This window comes from Hemiscyllium ocellatum, chromosome 4, assembly GCF_020745735.1.
Source record: "Hemiscyllium ocellatum isolate sHemOce1 chromosome 4, sHemOce1.pat.X.cur, whole genome shotgun sequence".
Taxonomy (NCBI): Eukaryota; Metazoa; Chordata; class Chondrichthyes; order Orectolobiformes; family Hemiscylliidae; genus Hemiscyllium; species Hemiscyllium ocellatum.
In genome coordinates, this window is record NC_083404.1 from 73,981,639 (window position 1) to 74,004,001 (window position 22,363).

Genomic DNA, 22,363 nt, shown 5'->3' on the forward strand with positions numbered 1-22,363 from the left:
CATACAAGGAGTGTGACAGTCCAAACTAGCAAATTACCATCCCATCAGTCCACTCTCAAAGCATCAGTAAAGTGATAGAAGGGGTCATCAACAGTGCTACCAAGCAGCACTCATCAATAAGCTGTGCAATGGTGCCCAGTTTGGGTTATGCTGAAGTTATAGCTCCTCACCTCATTACAGCCTTGGTTCAAACATGGAGAAAACAGCTGAATTCCAGAGGTGAGTGAATGCTCTGTATGTAAGGGATACATTTGGCTAGGTGTAGCATCGAGAATCCCTAGCAAAACCAAGTCGATGGAAATTGACGGAAAACTGCCCTGTCACAATGAATTATGATTGGAGGTCAGTCATCTCAGCACCAGGACATAGCTATAGGAATCCCTCAGGGTAGTTTCCTCAGCCCAATTATCTTCAGCTGCTTCAATGACCTACTCAGTATCTTTAAGGTTTGAAATGGAAATGTTCACTGATGATTGTACAATGTATTTTAGATACTGAAACAGTCCATTTCAAAATGAAGCAAGATCTGGGCAATATCCAGGTTTAGAATAACAATTGGCAAGTAACATTGATGCCATATAAATGTACCTTTAAACAAAACTGAAACATCAACAGTAACTTTATTTTCCTTTATCTCTGTTCCTTGATCCAACGTTTGTATTGCCTCTTTCCACTGTTGTTCTGATCTCAAATTGCTCTGCGACTTCAGATTGTCCCAAATTGCTTGAGTTTACCTAAAAATCTAAAGTTTTCTTTTCAGTTTTTGTTCTAGCTTTAGTTTTCCCAAGAACCTTAAGTTTTTGTTTCTCTTTCAGCTAAAGCCTGATTCAAATTGCAGATTCCATCACAATGCTAACATTGGTCATCGGAATCGGTTAGTTCATTGGGATGGATGGATGATAAGTAAAGTGATGCTAATAGCACATGTTCAATTCCTGTACCACCCAAGGCCATCATGAAGCTACCTCATAATCAACTTTACACCTTGCCTGAAGTGTTGTGACCCTCAGGTGAGATCACTATCACTTATCTCTCTCCAACAAGAGCACAGTCTTATAGTACTCTTTGACTGTGGTGATAATTTTTTTTAAAAATCACTCATTGAATAATTTATATAAGGCATTCAACAACCAATCTCTCTCAAGTGTATTGCGTGCATGCAGCCTAATGTGGAGAGAAACTTAGAAGTCAATGGACAGGAACCAGTTGCCCAAAATACTGTTGGTTTTCCCAAATCTGATCCAATTGTCATGTGCAAACACATATTGTACTATGTTCCATTTCAGTCCATCGTTTAACAGAAAAGAATAATGATATTACTAAGAAAGATTTTGCATCAAGATTTAATGATATTAAGCAACTGGATAGTAAAAACATATAATAAATTCATATTTGTCTGTCATTCCATGCAATGGGCATTAAAATCATTATGATTCTAAGTTTAAATTCTCATTAGATGTGTGAAATTTCAAAAAATTGTAATTCTCAAATAGCTAATATTTTCATTAGTTACCCTAGCTGGCAAAACACTGATAACTAGTTCAATGGGAATTACCATACCTGGATAGACTGGCTGCCCATCACTTTCTCTTATAAGAGGAAATTCACGCACAACATCTCCATCATCATGTTCTGTCGATAACCATCGATCTGCATTAAAGTTCAAAATCTTTCTGCTATTTATGCATTTCATCGATACCTGGAATAAAAATGTTACTCAATGGATATATTTATGTATAAAATTCATCCTGCATTTAACAACATGACATTACTTTTCTAACATTGTACCAATTGGTAGCTGTGGAATTCCATTCCTGTGCTCACCAGCTGTAATTTCTTTATCATTCATGTAAATAATATGAATTACAGAAATGATATTTTTACCAAGACTTATCTTTCTAAGAATTACCATAAGCTCCAAATATTTAGGGGTGGGGGAGGACAAAACTGAGTTTGATTGCAGAGGCATAGTGGAAATGTTGAATAACTTGAGGTCTGACTAAATTTAATATTAATATTTGATTGTAAATTCCTGCTCAATTTTAGCACCCTGAAGCTGGCCAGGTTCACAGGTATCTGCTTGAAAGTGTGAAAATAATAAAAAATCATTGCTGGAGACTGCTTGGATCATCACAGGTTGGTGAAGGAGATCAGCAACTGAAGAGAGGGGAATATAGAAGCTTCTTGTGTTTCAAATAAATGGATCAGTCAATTGTTAATGTATAAGCAGTGCTATTAATTTGCATGCACAAAAATAATTTGTAAATTTTGAACTGATTTAGAAACTAAATGTAACATTTCTTGAAGTGTCAAAAGGTAACATTGCCCAAGGATAGAAGAAATGAAACAGAATAAGGTCTTCTTACGATACGTGTAATGGTACAGAAGGAGGTCAATTTGCCCATCATGTCTGCACCTGGGCATTTTGAGTGTTTGCTTTTTTCTTCCTGAACATTATTTATAGTTAAATAATAATCTAATGTCTCCTTGATTGCCTCGATTGAATATGCCTCCACTTTTCTGATCGACTGTGCAATCCAGACCCTGATCAGTCGCTGTGTGATTTTGGCTTTCCTCATATCACATTGTTTCTTTTGCAAATTACAAAAATCATGCCTTCTGTTCTTGATTCTTTTATGACTGGGAACAGTTTCTTCCAATCTACTCTGTTCAAACCCTTGATGCTTTGAAATATTGTATCAAATCTCCTCTTAGCCTTGTAAATCTCTTCTGCACTCTCTCCAATATACTCACATTCTTCTTACATGCAGCAGCCAGAAGACCTGTCTACGATACTCCAGGTCAGGTTTAATAAGTGTCCTGTATACTCATCAAAATCTCCCTAATCTTGTACGATTTGTCCCTATTAATAAAGCCTAGCATACTGTATGTTTTGTTCACAGTTCTTTCTGTCTGTCTTGCCATCTTTAGTGACTTAGTACATAGATATCTATCTCTCTTCTCTTGTATAAGCCATAAAATAGTGTACTTTATTTTATGCCATCACCATTATCTTTGTACAAAAGCGAATCACTTTACACTTCTCGACAGTGAACTCTATCTTCTAACTTGCTGCCCAGTCCACCAACTCATCAGCATCCTTTTAAGGTTCTACACTGCCTTCCTCGCAGATTCTAATTCTCCTAAGCTACGTGTCATCAGCAAAGTTTGAAACTGTCAGCTGCACAGGAAGATCTAGCTCATTTATATAATGTACAGATCAAGAAAAGCATGGGATTGTAATACTGAAGAATCGTGAAAATCCATTATAAACCTTCCTCCAGCCTGAAAAATACCCATTAACGATTACCCTTTATTTCAAACCCCTCATGTAAATTTTGCATCCATATCGTAACTGTGTTTTTGAATCCGTGGCCAGTAACTTCCCTAAATCTGTTTTGTGCCTTCCTCCTATACAATTTTCCAGCATGTATCCAGCTGTCTTTCAAATTCCGTACTCACTTAATCATGGCACCCAAAGCAATCAAGGGATTCCTTGCTTAGAGATGCTGCTAGCTAATTTTTGACCTAGCTTCCAAACTTCTTTTGGATGTAGGTTTGCTCGCTGAGCTTGGAGGTTCATTTCCAGATGTTTCGTTACCTTACTAGGTAACATCTTCAGTGGGCCTCATGTAAAGCAATGCCTGTTTGTCCAATGTAGTGTTTGTTACTAGCCACCAGGATACATGAACACCAACTAGCCACAAAAAGACATAACTCTCTCTCACTAGTATCCTCACATATGGATGAGGAAAGACATCAACTTGATTGGGACAACACAGCCATCCTAGACCAAGCCAAACAAAGACATGCATGAGAATTCCTAGAAGCATAGCATTCCAGCCAGAACTCTATCAACAAACACATCGAGTTAGACCCCATCTACCACCCCGTGAGAACAGAAACAGAAAGTGACTTCATCACAGGAAATAACCACAGGAAATGACATCATCAACCCAAAGAAACCCAAACATAAATAGAAAGCAGGAATTTTCAGTATTGCTTTGCCTGAGGCCTACTGAAGATATTACCAAGTAAGGTAATGAAACATCTGGAAATGAACCTCCAAGCTCAGCGAGCAAACCTACATCCAAAACCTCAACCTGAGCTATAAATCTTCTCAAAACTTTTAAAATTCGTATGCAAGACCACCTATGTCGTTAGCACTAAGTGGAAGACGAACTCAGACCATTCACCCTAACCTATTCTGTGATACCCTAGAACTGAAGACAAGGGAGGCAAAAAACTGTCCTGAAGTTACATCAACAGCCACAGAAACAGCTCTTTGGCCATGCTAAATTGCCCACAGTGTTGGGTGGGTTGCTCTTCATAGGGTCGGTGTGGACTTGTGGGGCCAAAGTGCCTGTTTCCACACTGTAGGGAATCTAATCTAATCAATATTTGATGGTTACACCATGAAAATACTAGCATGCTAGATGAGAGTATGTGAGGGAAGTACAAAATCTGCAATAGTTGTTATAATGCAACAGTCTCAATGAAAACATTTGTAGAAGGTAAGAGGGAGGACTAAAGCAGAACTGCTCATTCTAATTGCTTATGGACTTTTTGAACTTCTGGGTAATCTAAGATGGAGGACGGGAAAAATTTCTGGCTGTAAGAGCTGCTCATTTTTTTGAGGTATTTCAGGTGTTGGAGGTGATTTCCTCGAATTCCAGGAGCAGCAATTACTGTTTTATATGCTGTTGCATTGCTTTGGAACTTTGGAAAAAAAAGTCAAAACCAACAGCAGCTTTAACGGGAGAAGACCAGACAAAGGAAGCACATGGTGAGGATAGTGCAGGAGAAAGAGAGAGAGAGAGAGAGAGAGAGAGAGAGAGAGAGAGAGAGAAAACCTGCACAGTTACCACCTTTGCTGTTTGAATTTGTGTATTACTGGACATCGGAGTGCATCTGGGAAAATTAACAAACAGTGAAATTCACAACTAATCTTGGAGGAACTGTTGGGCGAAGTTCACAGCACAGAATCAGATAAGTTAATTGTTGTTTTAAGTCTGTCCAAGAGAAAGGCTGCAGTTGTGGGTACCGTGGATTCTTTCTTGATTATATGTTTTTGGAGATAAGTCTCTTGATTAAACTTAAAATATAAGCCATAGCTATTAATTTAACCTGGGGCAGTGTTTGTAGAGGAATAAGACGGTGTTATTTTCTGGGTCTGTAGATTGTGAAGGAGCAAAAATGGCCTTTGCAGTGATATGTACTTCTTATCAGATGTGGGAGTTTAAAGAGAGTTTAAGGGTTACTGTGAATTATATCTGCCATAAATGCTGTTGGATGCGAATCTTATCAGATCGAGTGAATCAGTTGGAGAGACAGATAAAAGCGATGAGTAATTTGCAACAGCAACAGTATGTGATGGATGGCAGTTATAGGAAGGGGGGAAAAGTCTCAGAAACAGTCACATAGATGGGTTAATTCCAGGAAGGGTGAAGAGAGGTTGGTACCTAGGACAGGAGTCTTTTGTGGATATACCCATTTCAAACAGGTATGTTGTTTTGGAAAATGTAGGGGGTGATGGATTCTCAGGGTGATGAACATAGCACGAACAGTCAGGTTTCTGATATTGAGACTGGCTCTAATGCAATGAGGGGTATGTCGGCTTCCAAGAGATCAATTGTGTTAGGAGATTCTGTAGTCAGAGGTACAGACAGACGTTTCTGTGGCCAGAAGCGAAAAAGCAGAATGGTGTGTTGTTTCCCTGGTGCCAGGATCAAGGAGGTCTCAGAGAGGGTACAGAATGTTCTCACGGGGGAAGAGGGGCCAGCAGGAGGTCATTGTCCACATTGGAACCAACGATATTGGAAGGGAAAAGGTTGAGACTCTGAAGGGAGATTACAGAGAGTCAGGCATAAATTTAAAAAGGAGGTCCTCAAGGGTAAGAATATCTGGATTACTCCCAGTGCTACAAGCTACTGAGGGCAGGAATAGGAGGATAGAGCAGATGAATGCATGGCTGAGGAGCTAATGTATGGGAGAAGGATTCACATTTTTGGATCATTGGAATCCCTTTTGGGATAGAAGTGATCTGTACAAGAAGGACGGACTGCACCTAAATTGGAAGGGGACTAATATATTGGCAGGGAAATTTGCTAGAACTGCTTGGGAGGATTTAAACTAGTAAGGTGGGGGGATGGGAAAAGGGAGATGGTGAGGAAAGAGACTGATCTGAGATGGGTACAGCTGAGAACAGAAGTGAGTCAAACAGTTAGGGCAGGCAGGGACATGGTAAGACAAATGAATTAAACTGTATGTATTTCAATGCAAGGGGCCTAACAGGGAAGGCAGATGAACTTGGTGGTGGGCAAGTTGTTGGAGGGAATCCTGAGGGACAGAATGCATATGTATTTGGAAAGGCAAGGACTGATTCTGGATAGTCAACATGGCTTTGTGAGTGGGAAATCATGTCTCACAAACTTGACTGAGTTTTTTGAAGAAGTAACAAAGAAAATTGATGAGGGCAGAGCAGTAAATGTGATCCATATGGACTTCAGTGAGGTGTTCAACAAGGTTCCCCATGGGAGACTGATTAGCAAGGTTAGATCCCATGGAATACAAGGAGAACTAGCCATTTGGATACAGAACTGGCTCAAAGGTAGAAGGCAGAGGGTGGTGTTGGAGGGTTGTTTTTCAGATAGGAGGCCTGTGGCCAGTGGAGTACCACAAGGATTGGTGCTGAACCCTCTACCTTTTGTCATTTACATAAATAATTTGGATGTGAGCATAAGAGGTACAGTTAGTAAGTTTGCAGATGACACCAAAATTGGAGGTGTGGTGGACAGCAAAGTGGGTTACTTCAGATAACAATAGGATCCGGACCAAATGGGCCAATCGGCTGAGAAGTGGCAGATGGAGTTTAATTCAGATAAATGCGAGATGCTGCATTTTGGGAAAGCAAATCTTAGCAGGACTTATATAACTTAATGGTAAGGTCCGAGGGAGTGTTGCTGAACAAAGAGACCTTAGAGTGCAGGTAGATAGGATAGTGAAGAAGGTATGCTTCCTTTTATTGGTCAGAGTATTGAGTAGAGGAGTTGGGAGGTCATGTTGCAGCTGTACAGGACATTGGTTAGGCCATTGTTGGAAGATTGCGTGCAATTCTGGTCTCCTTGCTATCAGAAAGATGTTGTGAAAGGGTTCAGAAAAGATTTACAAGGATGTTGCCAGGGTTCGATGATCTGAGCTACAGGGAGAGACTGAACAGGCTGGTGCTGTTTTCCCTGGAGTATCGGAAGCTGAGGGGTGACCTTATAGAGGTTTACAAAATTATGAGGGGCATGGATAGGGTAAATAGACAAAGTCTTTTCCCTGGGATCGGGGAGTCCAGAACTAGAGGGCATTGGTTTAGGGTGAGAGGGGAAAGATATAAAAGAGACCTAAGGGGCAACTTTTTCATGCAGAGGGTGGTACGTGTATGGAATGAGCTGCCAGAGGATGTGGTGGAGGCTGGTACAATTGCAACATTTAAGAGGCATTTGGATAGGTATATGAATAGGAAGGGCTTGCAGGGATATGGGCTGGGTGCTGGCAGGTGGGTTAGGATATCTGGTCGGCATGGACGGGTTGGACCGAAGGGTCTGTTTCCATGCTGTACATCTCTATGACTCTATGGCTCTATGATATGGGATCTGAAGGCTCCACAACCATCCATTTTTATATATTATACATTCTGATACAAGTATAGCTGGAGGTAAATGGAAGTGAGATTAATAAAATGGCAAAAATGGAGAGGCAGGCTGTCCCAACTTAACTAGCAAGATGTGTAGACAAGGGCACTTTCTAAGTGTACTTTGGATGTTTAGTCTCACAAGCATACACTTTATGATGTCATAAACCTTTAGAGGAATTCTATCTGCTGAAATAGCCAGGTCTGCAACCGAAATTTTTTAGCATGTCACACAGCAGGAGAATCTAGTTCAAATGTTATGCCATAGGTTTATTTCAGGGAGTGATTTTTAACAGCCAATTTGCTGTATCAGGTAAGATACCAATAACTTATTTTGAAATAAGTTATACATATCTAAATAATTATCTTAGTAACCAAGAAAATTGCAAAAGCCCTTCCCAAATCCAATTTTTGTAATGCACAATGTACCTTATCCAACTTCCAGTGAGGTTTTGTACTTGTATTATCATGTGCAATGCGAACCTTGTAGATATGGCCAACATTTTCCATACTGACCTAAAGATTGAAAGCATATTACTTAGTTTTTTTAAGCTGATAAAAATAGAGCAGAGCACTGTAGCAGCTCCTTAGATAGCAAAATATATTTCTTTATTAAGAAAATAAATTGAAATGAATTTTGATAATCTCCAAAGAAATAGTTAAGTGCTTTGAGCAACTACTAGCATTGGAAGTTTGAGCAAGGAGAAAGTTATATGGGATTACCTGAAATTCATCACTTTGATTTGGGAGAAAGATATTGGTATTATTGCTTTTCAGAAGCCTCAACGGTCCTGCCATACCTTTATCACCATATACCCACATGGAAACTTTGGCATTGGTACCCGAATCACCTGTCTTTGTCACCACTATCCACTTCTCAGAAGCAGCGTTCAACTTAGAGATTCCTAGCAACAGAAACAGTCAAACAAAAACAATAAAAACAAAATCTCATTTAAAAAAAACAAAGCTTAGCAAAAAGTAACATTATCACATGGAATACATATGGTCACATTGTTGCAATATCACTAAACTAGTATCCTCAAGGCTCAGACTAATGATCTGGGGATATGGGTTCAAATTTCACCTCAACAGCTGGAGGAATTTAAATTCAATTAATGTTGTGAAATTATAATGATTAATTATAATTGTTGTTAAAAAAAAGTGTGGTTTCCAAAAATCCTTCAGAAAAGGAAATCTGTCATGCTTATCTGGTCTAACCAACAAGTGACTCTCGATTCAGAACAAGTGGTTGACTCTGAGCTGCTATCTGCTCTGGCCTAGCAAGGCTAGGTCGGTTTGGCCCTCTGAGCCTGCTCCGCCATTTGGTCAAATCATATTTCTCATGACAACTTTCCTGTCATTTTCCCATAACCCAGGATTTCCACACTGATCAAGAATCAATCACAGCCTTAAATATACACAAAGTCTCTGCCTCCAGCGTTCTCTGTGGCAAGGAGTTCCAAAGATTCCCAACTTTCTGAGTAAAGAAATTTCTCTCATCCCAGTCTAAAATTAGCACCCCTTTATCCTGAGTCTTAGACTTTCCCATGAGGGGAAACATCCTCTCAGTAATTACCATGTCAACCTAAAAATCTTATATGATTCAGTGAGATCACATCTTATTTTTCTAAACCCCAATATGTAGAATCCCACCATATTGAGGTGTTCAAAATTAGGAGCAAATTTGACAAGGTAGAAAAGGATATTCTGTTTGGACTGGTTGATATGTCAGTAACAAAGTGTCACAATTTCAAGACTGTCATTAAGAGAGCTGGGAGTGAGATGGGGAGAATCTTAGGATTTGGAATTAGCTGCCTGGGAGAGTGGTGGAAGCAGATTCATACGAGAGAGCTGGATATATATTTGAGCGACATGCATTTCAGTGGCTACGGAGATAGTGCTGGGTAATTCTTTTGGGAGTCAGTATAGATAGGATGGAGTCAAAATCAAGAGTGTGGTGCTGGAAAAGCACAGCAGGTCAGGCAGCATCTGAGGAGCAGGAGAACCAACATTTTGGGCACAAGTCCTTCTCTACAGTAAAATTATATGAACCTGTTTAGCCTTTGTTCATAAGATACTTGTTCCATATCAGGGATTGTTCTAGTGAACATTCTCTGAACTGCTTTCAATGAAATTATATATTTCCATAAATACGGTGACAAAAACTGCTCATAGTACTCCAGATGTGATCTTGCCAGCATCTTGTACAGTTGCAGTAAGACGTTCCTACTCGTATACTCCAAATCACTTGAAATGGGCTAATATTTTATGAATAACTTGCAGCACCTTTTTCTGTATCTTGAACAACTATCAGCACGTCCCTTTGTATTGGAGCTTTCTACAGTTTTTCTACAGATAAACAATATTTGTTCACCCTTCCAAATTACAGTTCACAGTTTCCCATATTATAGTCAATTCGCCAACTTTTAGTCTATCAATATCTTAACCTATCAATATCTCTTAATATAACTGTTTGTATCCTCTACAACTTGCCTTTCCACCTACAAAATACTCATCATTTCAAATAAATATTTATCATATATGTATATTAATACATTCTAAACTAATCAAGGAATAGAAGGCATCAGTTTAAGATTAAAGGGGAAAAATTAAAAGGAAACCTGAGAAGCAACATTTTACACAGAGGGTTGTATGCATATGGAATGAGCTGTCAGCAGAAGTGGTTGAGGTGGGTATATTAACAACATTTAAATGGCATTTGGACAAATACATGAATAAAAAAACCTTAGAAGGATATGGGCCAAGTGAAGGGAAACAGGGTTAGTGTGGGGCACATCTTGGTCAGCATGGACCAGTTTGAGCCAAAGGACCTGTTTCCACACTGAAGGAATCTTACAACTCTGTAAAGAAATTGAAGGGATAAGTGACAAGATCACAAAGTGCAGTGTTGCATGCAGAAAGGCACCATATGGATTGGTTTTATTATGTAGGTTTTATGATCTGATGAGTTTTCAGTAATAAGGCTCCAGAAAGCACAAACAACCAGGGAGGGTTACAATATTTGAAAGTTAACTAATGTTTATTTTCATCTTTCAAGTTAAGGATTACAATCCATACTCAAACCTCTGATCTCAATGAAGAAGTCTGGGAGAGCAAGGAAATTAAACATATCTATGTGCAAGCCTCTGCATTGAATTCATCTCTGTGAGGTATAGGATGCTAAAATAACTCTGTAAACCATGGGGAAAAAAAATCAATTTGGAGTTAAATTAATCTTCCTAACTCATTCCCTGTCCTCAACAACAACAATGAATTCTCCACAGGTACATATAGAAAAAATGACAGAAGATATCACATTTGGAGATAAATATGCATGGAGAAATGCAATTATTTGAAGACAACTCAATTAAGTTTAAAGTTTCTGTTTAAATTTGATACCTTACATTGTTAGCTAGATATTTTACACTTCAAAGCACTATAATAGCAATAAATTGAATTTTTGAGATCTAATTAATACTGTAAGATTAACTGATTTGATTACGATACATTCATAATTTTTATGCAGTTGATGAAAACATTATAACATACAGAAAGCAGGCTGTCATTGCCACTGCTGGTGTACATCAACACCATCAGCCGTAGAGATGATGGTGGAATGTAGCAGGACTTGAAACATACATGCATATTTTTCAGCAGACAGCAAAGCAAACAAGTTTACTTGGAGAGACCACCTAAACTCTGTAAAAATTTTTAGCAAAGAGAAGTTATGCATGACCTAAACCAGAATTGGGCAAAGAAATGGGAGATGGAATTTAATCCTGCTTAGTGTGAGGTAATGCATTTTTAGAGATCTAATAAGAGAAGGAAATTCACAATAAATGTTAAGTCTCTATGAAGTACTGAAGGAACAAGGGTGCTTTGGTGTACGAGTCCACAGATCCCTGAAAGTGACAGCATAGGTAGAGAATGTGGTGAAGAAGGCTTATTTTCCAATCCTCCTCCATTATGTTGGGAATAAAGTATCACTGTATGCAGCTTAAAGAAAAGAGACACTGAAAATAGAGTCATTCAGCATAGACAATAGACAATAGGTGCAGGAGTAGGCCATTCAGCCCTTTGAGCCTGCACCGCCATTCAATATGATCATGGCTGATCATTCCTAATCAGTATCCCCTACCTGCCTTATCTCCATAACCCTTGATTCCACTATCTTTGAGAGCTCTATCCAACTCCTTCTTAAATGAATCCAGAGATTGGGCCTCCACTGTCCTCTGGGGCAGAGCATTCCACACAGCCACCACTCTCTGGGTGAAGAAGTTTTTCCTCATCTCTGTCCTAAATGGTCTACCCCGTATTTTTAAGTTGCGTCCTCTGGTTCGGCACTCACCCATCAGCGGAAACATGTCTCCTGCTGCCAGAGTGTCCAATCTTTTCATAATCTTATACGTCTCAATCAGATCCCCTCTCAGTCTTCTAAACTCAAAGGTATACAAGCCCAGTCGCTTCAGTCTTTCAGTGTAAGGTAATCCCTCCATTCCAGGAATTGACCTCGTGAACCTACGCTGCACTCCCTCAATAGCCAGAATGTCTTTCCTCAAATTTGGCGACCAGAACTGCACAGTACTCCAGGTGTGGTCTCACTAGGGCCATGTACAGCTGCAGAAGCACCTCTTTGCTTCTATACTCAATTCCTCTTGTTATGAAGGCCAGCATGCTATTAGCCTTCTTCACTACCTGCTGTACCTGCATGCTTGCCTTCATTGACTGGTGTACAAGAACACCCAGATCTCTCTGTACTGCCCCTTTACCTAAATTAATTCCATTGAGGTAGTAATCTGCCTTCCTGTTCTTGCCACCAAAGTGGATAACCATACATTTATCCACATTAAACTGCATCTGCCATGCATCTGCCCACTCACCTAACTTGTCCAGGTCACCCTGTAATCTCCTAACATCCTCATCACATTTCACCCTGCCACCCAGCTTTGTATAATCAGCAAATTTGCTAATGTTATTGCTGATACCATCTTCTATATCATTAACATATATTGTAAAAAGCTGCGGTCCCAGCATGGATCTCTGCAGTACCCCACTGGTCACTGCCTGCCATTCCGAAATGGAGCCATTTATCACTATCCTTTGTTTCCTATCAGCCAACCAATTTTCAATCCAATCTAGTACTTTGCCCCCAATACCATGCGCCCTAAGTTTACTCATTAACCTCCTGTGTGGAACTTTATCAAAAGCTTTCTGAAAGTCCAGGTACATTATATCTACTGGATTTCCCTCGTCCATCTTCAGAGTTACATCCTCAAAAAACTCCAGAAGATTAGTCAAGCACGATTTCCCCTTCATAAATCCATGCTGACTCTGTCCTATCCTGTTACTACTATCCAGATGTGCCGTAATCTCATCCTTTATAATAGACTCCAGCATCTTTCCCACCACTGAGGTCAGACTAACTGGTCTATAATTTCCTGCTTTCTCTCTCCCACCTTTCTTAAAAAGTGGTATAACATTAGCCACTCTCCAATCCTCAGGTACCGATCCCAAATCTATCGAATTCTGGAAAATCATCACCAATGCATCCACGATTTCCCAAGCCACCTCCTTCAGTACCCTGGGATGTAGACCATCAGGTCCAGGGGACTTATCAACCTTTCAACCTAACAGTCTCTCCAACACCAAATCCTGGCAAATACAGATTCCCTTAAGTTCAGGTCCTTCAGTCACTGTTACCTCAGGGAGATTGCTTGTGTCTTCCTCAGTGAACACAGATCTGAACTACCCATTTAATTCTTCTGCCATTTCTTTGTTCCCTGTAATATATTCCCCTGTTTCTGTCTTCAAGGGTCCAATTTTAGTCCTAACCATTTTTTTGCCTTGCACATACTTGAAAAAGCTTTTACTATCCTCCTTTATATTATTGGCCAGTTTACCTTCGTACCTCATTTTTCCTCTGCGTATTTCCTTCTTAGTAATCCTCTGTTGTTCTTTAAAAGCTTCCCAGTCCTCTGTTTTCCCACTTATCTTTGCTATGTGACTTTTTCTCTTTTAACTTTATGTGTTTCTTAACTTCCCTCGTCAGCCACGGCCGCCCATGCCTCCTCCTGGGATCTTTCTTCCTTTTAGGAATGAACTGATCCTGCAACTTCTGCATTATACACAGAAGTACCCGCCATTGTTCCACCATGGTCATCCCTACTAAGGTATTGCACCATTGAACTTTGGCCAGCTCCTCCCTCATAGCTCCATAGTTCCCTTTATTCAACAGAAGTACTGTCACTTCCGACTGTACCCTCTCCCTCTCAAATTGCAGGTTGAAACTTATTGTATTATGGTCACTACTTCCCAATGGTTCCTTCACTTCGAGGTCTCTGACCAATTCTGGTTCATTACACAATACTAGATCTAGAATTGCCTTCTCCCTGGTCGGCTCCAGCACCAACTGCTCTAAGGCATCTCTGAGGCACTCCACAAAATGTCTTTCTTGAGGTCCAATACCATCCTGATTCTCCCAGTCTACCTGCATGTTAAAATCCCCCATAACAACTGTAGTAACATCTTTACCACAGGCCAATTTCAGCTCCTGATTCAACTTACATCCGACATCCATACTACTGTTTGGGGGCCTGTAGATGACTCCCAAGAGGGTCTTTTTACCCTTAGTATTTTGCAGCTCTATCCACACTGACTCTACATCCCCTGACTCCAGGTCCCCCCGTGCAAGGGACTGAATATCCTCCCTTACCAACAAGGCCACTCCACCCCTCTGCCCGTCAGTCTGTCCTTACGATAGCACGTGTAGCCTTGAATATTCATTTCCCAGGCCCTGTCCACTTGAAGCCACGTCTCAGTTATCCCCACAATATCGTAGAACACACCCACTCTAATAGCAATCACTTACCTTCTGCGTTCCGTCTGAACTTCTGCCCAGCTCCCGCCGCTCTCTGCTGCGAAAAGACCGTTGGCTTTGAGGTAAGTTCTTTATATAGCAAATCACTTACCTTCCCGACCGGCCTTGCGTTCCGTCTGAACTTCCGCCCAGCTCCCGCTGCTCTCTGCTGCGAAAAAGGCCCTTTGGCTCACCGTGTCTTTGCCGATCACCAAACACCAAACTACATCAATCCCATTAACCTGCTTTTGGTCCATAGCCTACTATGCCCTGGCATATTAAGTGCTCATCCTGGGAATTCTAAAATGTTGCGAAAGTATCTGCTTGACCCACCCCCCTCAGGCAGCACATTCCATATTTTCACTATCTTCTGGATGAAAAAAATTCTTATATTCACATATCTCTTATAAACCACTTCTTTCTTGTCTTAAGCTTATGCCCTCTCGTCTTAGACACATCTAACATGGAAAAGAGATTCTCACAATCCACTCTGTCTGTACCCCCTGTAATTTTGTATATCTGAATCACATTCCTTCTCAATCTCTTCTGCTCCAAAGAAAACAAACCTAGTCCAGTCAGTATAGAACATAGAAAAAAACATAGAAAAATACAGCGCAGTACATGCCCTTCGGCCCTCCATGTTGTGCTGATCCAAGCCCACCTAACCTACACTAGCCCACTATCCTCCATATGCCTATCCAATGCCCGTTTAAATGCCCATAAAGAGGGAGAGTCCACCACTGTTACATTCCATGAACTCACGACTTGCTGAGTAAAGAATCTACCCCTAACATCAGTCCTATACCTACCACCCCTTAATTTAAAGCTATGCCTCCTCATAACATCTGACTCCATACGTGGAAAAAGGTTCTCATGGTCAACTCTATCTAAACCCCTAATCATCTTGTACACCTTTATCAAGTCACCCCTAAACCTTCTTTTCTCCAATGAAAACAGCCCCAAGTGCCTCAGGCTTTCCTCATATGATCTTCCTACCATACCAGGCAACATCCTGGTAAACCTCCTTTGCACCCATTCCAGTGCCTCCACATCCTTCCTATAGTATAGCAACCAAAACTGCACACAATACTCCAGATGCGGCTGCACCAGAGTCTTATACAACTGCAACATGAAAAGCACTCAGTATCTCCTCATAAAAGTATCTCCTCATCATATTTATCCCAGGCAACTTCTTGCCCCCTCTGGAGCGCAATTACTTTCTTTTGATAGTGTGGCAATCAGAACTGCACACAGTATTCCACCTGTGCCATATCAATGTTTTATAAAGTTGTAACAAGACTTCCTTGTTCCTCTACTCCACACTCCAGCTAATGAAGATAAGCATCCCATATGCCTTCACCACATTCTCTACCTATGTTGTCACTTTCAGGGATCTATGGACTTGTAAACCCTCGTTCCTCAGTACTTCATAGGGACTTAACATTTATTGTGAATTTCCTTACCTTATTAGACCTCTAAAAATGCATTGCCTCTTAGCAGGATTAAATTCCATCTGCCATTTCTTTGTCCAATTTGCCAGCTGCTCAATATTAGACTGTAGCATGGGACCATCCTTCTCTGAATCAACAATGTGAACAATTTTTGTGTCACCTTCAAACTTACAAATTATACCTCTACATCCACATCAAATTCATTAATGTACATAACAAACAGCAGGGGTCCTAGCACTCATCCCTGTGGTCACCATTGTTCACAGGCTTCCAATTACAAAACAACCCTCCAACATCATTCTTTGCCTCCTATTGTAAGTCAATTTTAGATCCCATTTGCCAATTTGCTCTAGATCCCATACAGTCTTACGTTTTGATCAGCCTTCTATCTGGGACCTTGTCAAAAGCCTTATTGAAGTCTATGTAAATCTGCACTAACCTGAATATATTTAGTCACCTTTTCAAAAAACTTCAATTAAATTAATCAGACAAATCCTGCCCTAACAAATCTTGATTAATAACTGTCTTTCCAAGTATTGATTAATCCTGCACTTTAGATTTTTTTTCCCTTTTACTGAAGTCAAACTAACTGGTCTGTAATTCTCAGTATTTGTAGTTCTTAGGTTTTTGGTTTGGGTTTTAGCTCACTACTTAGGTTTTAGGTATGCCCAACTTGAAGAGGTTTTGTTCCTCTCTCCAACAGAATTTTCATTCTAATTGTTTTCTTGTTTCACCATCAATGCATTAGCAGCTTTTCATTCTCTACCAGGCTGACCTTTACTCATTCCTATGTCTGCCCAACTGTTTTTTGCTCTCCCTAGGCTCCATCTCCACCTATTGCTTACTCCTTCCCCCTTCCCTCACCCAGTCTCTTGCACATACACCCACCTCTTCCGAGCTACAATTAGTTCTGAAGAAGGGTCACTGGACTCAAAATGTTAACTTTGTTTTCAATCCACAGATGCTGCCTGACCTGTTTCTGATTTCCAGCATCCATAGTTCTTTGGTTATTTTTTGGTTTGTAATTATCTGGCCTATCTATGCTGCCCTTCTTTAACAAGGAATCACATTAGCTATCCTCCAGCCATCTAACCCTTCACTTGTGGCCAGTAAGGTATTAAATAGCTCTACTATAACCTTGGTAATCTCTTCCCTTGCTTCCCATAACAGCCTGGATACATCTGGCTCTGAGGATTTGTGCACTTGTATGCCTGATAAAACATCTAATATCTCCTCCTTATTAGTCTTAAAGTATTCTACAGCCTCACCATCCCAAACAGTGGCTCAGTGGTTAGCACTGTGCCTCTCAGCGCCAGAAACCCGGTTCGATTTCAGCCTTGGGCGACTGTCTGCATGGAGTTTGCACATTCTCCCTCTGTCTACATGGGTTTCCTCCGGGTGCTCCGGTTTCCTACCTCACTCCAAAGATGTGCGGGTCTGGTGAATTGGTCATGCTAAATTGCCCATAGTGATAGGTCCATTAGTAGAGAGTAGGTGAATGGATCTGGGTGGGTTGCTCTTCTGAGGGTCGGTGTGGATTTGTTGGGCTGAAGGGCCTGTTTCCGCACGATAGGGAATCTAATCTAAAAATAGGGAGAGGTGAGGAGGTATTAGGAGTGTGGAGGATTGGAGCAAGGTGTAATGCATTTGTTCCGATTTTGGATGAGCAACTTAAACCTTGAATTTCAGGATACACATGTTTGAGTTTATGCCAAACTGATAATAGCAATGAAAGGTGATTGACCAGTTCGTCAGTAGATGTCAACATAATAGGTATGGAAATGCAGTCTGAAAGGCTTATGGACTGACCAATACCTCTATATCCAGCAAATCGTTCAGGAAAGCACTTATTGACATACCCAATGTCACTCTGCTGGAAGTTTGATGCAATAGTAGCAGACTTTGCAGTATCTTTAATTACTTTAACATTGAACAATCATTGCAGCCATCCAACAGTATCAGTGAAACTCCCAAATCTTGCATGAGGTGTGATTTATCTTACCTACAACCCAGGATTCAGTGCTTTATAACATAAATGAGATATGCTCTACAAGACAACCTTAGGCTAAAACAAGACACAATCCAGAGAATCACAAAGCACAACAGAATTTTCCACAGTATATGTAGGAAGAGCTGCCAATCAAGGTATAATGCCAAAGAAACTTCCAAAGCTCCACATGGCACAAAAGCATATGTGCTCAACAAATCCAAGAGCCGACTCTCACGTTACAGCTAATGAACTCCAGCCAGTTAACACAATTTCACACACTGCGTGAATACCATCATAAAATTTGAAGCCCTCATCTCAATCAAGTGATATACTCCAAAAGAAATAGACAAAATCAAAACTGGTGCATCTAGAAATATTATCCCTGTTTGGATTTTATATGAGATGTACTTAGCAAATTGGCACAGTGTGGTGCAGTTCACGCAAGATAAGCTAATTTTGCAATGGGTTCGACAACCTGTGCATTTGTGCTTTCAACCGTAAATGCTAATACAGCTCCCCAGATGAAGACTTGAAACTTTTTATATTGTTGAAACAGATTGGCCCCCTAATTGCCATTAAGCATGAACTTATACATACTGATATTCCATAGGCCTAACAATTCTACCAGTTGCAACACCAAAGATTCCAACCATTACATCAATCTTATGTACTTTGGTCACAGAGTAGGGCAGGTTCAGCAAGTTATGTCAGAAGATGGTCATCTGCAACAACTCAAAAATATCAAGTGGCCTGGATTTATTCAATAAGGCACCAAGCCAGTACATTCATTCCGGTGATTCAAAGATGAACTATAACTCTCCAAAAATGTAATCTTCAAAGGCAAATAGGTTATAATTCTATCAGACAAAAACATTATCTCCAATATAGATCAGATGGGCACAGAAGAAAAGTGTATAAATCCTTATTTTTGCTCAGCATTAATATAATACTGATATCTGGACATTTCATCAATGATTCAAGTCATGGGAAACATGCCAATTCCATTAACCTTAACAATTGAGAGAACCTTTACTTCCACACAAGACATTTTCTGAGACTTCACCTTACAAAGGAGCAGTACTCCAAAAGTTTGCAATTTCAAATAAAAGTGTTGGACTGCAACTTGATGTCACGTGACATCTGACTTTTCCACCCCAGTCCAAAACCAACACCTCCACTTCCATGTCCAAAGGACTATTATATTCCATATAACGATTCTTTCACCAAATATCCTTTTGTGAGACAAATTAACAATGGTACTAGTACAACAATTGTTAGCACATTGACCACTATATTCAGTATTTTGCCTCTCAACAAATTGTGACCGACTACAGAATGCAGTACACATTTCAAAGTTATGTGCAGGAAAAGGAGTGTTCAATGTATTACCTCATCTATCATTATCCTTATTTGAATATTCTCACAGAATACAGTCTTTGCATTGTAAAAGCCACAATCATTAAACTTAAAGCAATCTGCCAAGATTTTTGAAAAATCTGTGTCAAAAGTATGCAATATTCCATGGGAATGGTTTACCGTAATCAGCAGTGCTGATGTTGTGGGATACATCCACATAATTCTTTCTTCCCACACTCTCAATATCCAACTACATTTGAGACATTGTTAGGAAGAAGAGAGAAAAAGGTACGACAGCATGCAGACAGTTATACCATCTTGAATCAGAACAAAGCAAAGGAGTTTGAGATTTTCACATAAACATATGGGTACATCTAAAGTTGCTTTGCCATTGTGTTCAACATAGGTCACACATTGCTGAAATGAATAATGGAATAATGACCATGTCATGTGAAAAAAGAATTTAGCACAGCCAAACTGAATATCATCTACCATCCGTCACACAGCATCGACAAAAGATTTCTCATCAGACAACCACACACCCATTACACATGATATATTTCTATCAGTGACAAAAAAACACGCAAACATCTTGATGCACTGCTGCATTGTGATAACTGCATAAGAACTAAGTCTGGTTACGTTCTATGTACACCAAGGTAGCATCTGAACATAGAGATACAGTTATGTATTTACATCCTTGTACATGTCATCAAGAAAACACTCATGTTCATTAAAGGAAAAGGAGGGGTGCTGTATTATGGTAGAATCCTGACCAGACAGGCCACACCTTTAAGATAATCACATGACACTATGGCTTGTGACATGATATTTCAATATAAGAGGTACCCACCTCATTTACAGTCATTATGAAGTCAATGTGTGTGTGTAAAATGTATACTAATATCAGCAATCAGAGAATCTAGACTGTGTGATCTTGTAGTGATATTGTAATGTTGTAAATAGGTAGAATTGTGAATAAAGAATTAAGACATATGATTTAATCAAACAAGATAAATATATAGAATATATCATAATCCATATATTCAATGCATTTTCATTTCAGGACTGAAATTAACTGTGACATCACTGTATTCGGGAAAATTTTGTCAAAGGCCAAAAATAACTGTGGTTTTCTCCTGACCACTTGGTGGTGGTGGTGGATAGTGGCTCTTCAATAAAATCAAGATGATTCATTTTTTCTCCGGATCAATTTCATTACTTTACCAGGCACTAATAGGAGAAAGAATTAAAAGCAACAAATGTAGGAAATACTCAGCAGTATTGGCAGAGCTTGTTAAATGAAAACAGTTTGTTTTCAAGTTGAATGCACTTTCATAAGAATTCCTTTACAAGAATTCTGAATATTGGAAATAAAGGTCTGTTTTGCAGAAGATGACTCTGGGCCAAAGAAATGGCCACAGAGACAAATATCACAAAAGAAGAGATTATTGTTCTGCTAGGCTTAAATACATTGAGATGCGGGTGTAAGATAAAATGCTGAGTCCTTTGCAAATGACAGATGCTTCAGCATCAGAAAGGAAAAGGTCAAAAGAAGAATGATGCATATATGATAAGGAATGCAAGAAAAAGAAAATGAAAGGGAAGAATGGCTTGGAGGGGTATGGTTCGTTGCAGCTAGTGATGCGTAACTAACCCTGAATCATTGATACTGTGACAGCAGTAACTCATGCTCTGCTAAATCACTAGGAATCACCTCTAATCATGGATGAATCCAAATGAAATAATATGAAGCAAGAGACAGTTGCTAAGAAAGGAACTGTCACTGTTAAAGTGTTCTTTTGTACATATATTTGAACAACCATGAAAAACAAAATAGAAAACTGTGAAGATAAATACAGTAGAAGGAAGAAATGGAAATCTCAACAGAGAGACATGAAGAAGTTTTTCACAGTGGGCATTCCTGGATGAAAAGTGGCAGTAAATTGAACTAATGTAATATCAAATTCTGTTCAGATCATATGAATGTAGAAAAAAATGAAATGCTAGAAAATGCTAAGGTGCCATCGTCTGTGGAGGTAATGCATCAGATCAATAACATCTCATCAGAGCTTTAAATGTGAGATGAATGAGTTTTTATTTCCCAGTCTTATTATGTTCTTTTTCTTTGAACAAGGATAATGTTACCTCACTTTCAATTTAATGGCATCACCCCAACAAGATTATCATTATTCCTGCACATGTATTAACAGAGATGGAATCTATCCATGATATGAAGACAAATCTATGGGTACATGTTCAGTTTGAACAAGCAAACTTAAAATTTCAGTCTTGTTGGTGTTAATAGAATTTTTTTAGATTAAGTTAGATTACTTACAGTGTGGAAACAGGCCCTTTGGCCCAACAAGTCCACACTGACCCGCCGAAGCGCACCCACCCAGACCCATTCCCCTACATTTACCCCTGCACCTAACACTACGGGCAATTTAGCATGGCCAATTTACCTAATCTACACATTATTGTACTGTGGGAAGAAACCGGAGCACCCGAAGGAAACCCACACAGACACAGGAAGAATGTGCAAACTCCACACAGTCAGTCATCTGAGGCAGGAATTGAACCTGGGTCTCTGGTGCTGTGAGGCAGCAGTGCTAACCACTGTGCCACCGTGCTGCTCACGCTAATGAAAAAGAAACTGCTGAGGCCAGGTTATATAAAAATTTCAAAATTGGAATTGATAGATTTGGTTATGAAAGTCTATTGAAACTTACAGAACCAGAAGAAGGAGATGTGGTCACCAAACAAATCCATCATGAACGAGGTGAACACACTTAAGCGGACTTGATGGGCTGAATAGTCTATCTTGCTCCCACATTCCTATGATACTCAAGCCCAAGTCACCATGTTGCTCTCAAAGTTCTCCATTTTCTCTAATCAACACTCCAAATAAACTCTTGATACATGCTTTGTTCTACAGTCAATAGACAAACTAATGTATAGGAATAACCATTATCTGGAAACTGCAAACAATAGCACTTTAGAGTTGTCTGGTTTGATTTTTTTTTTAA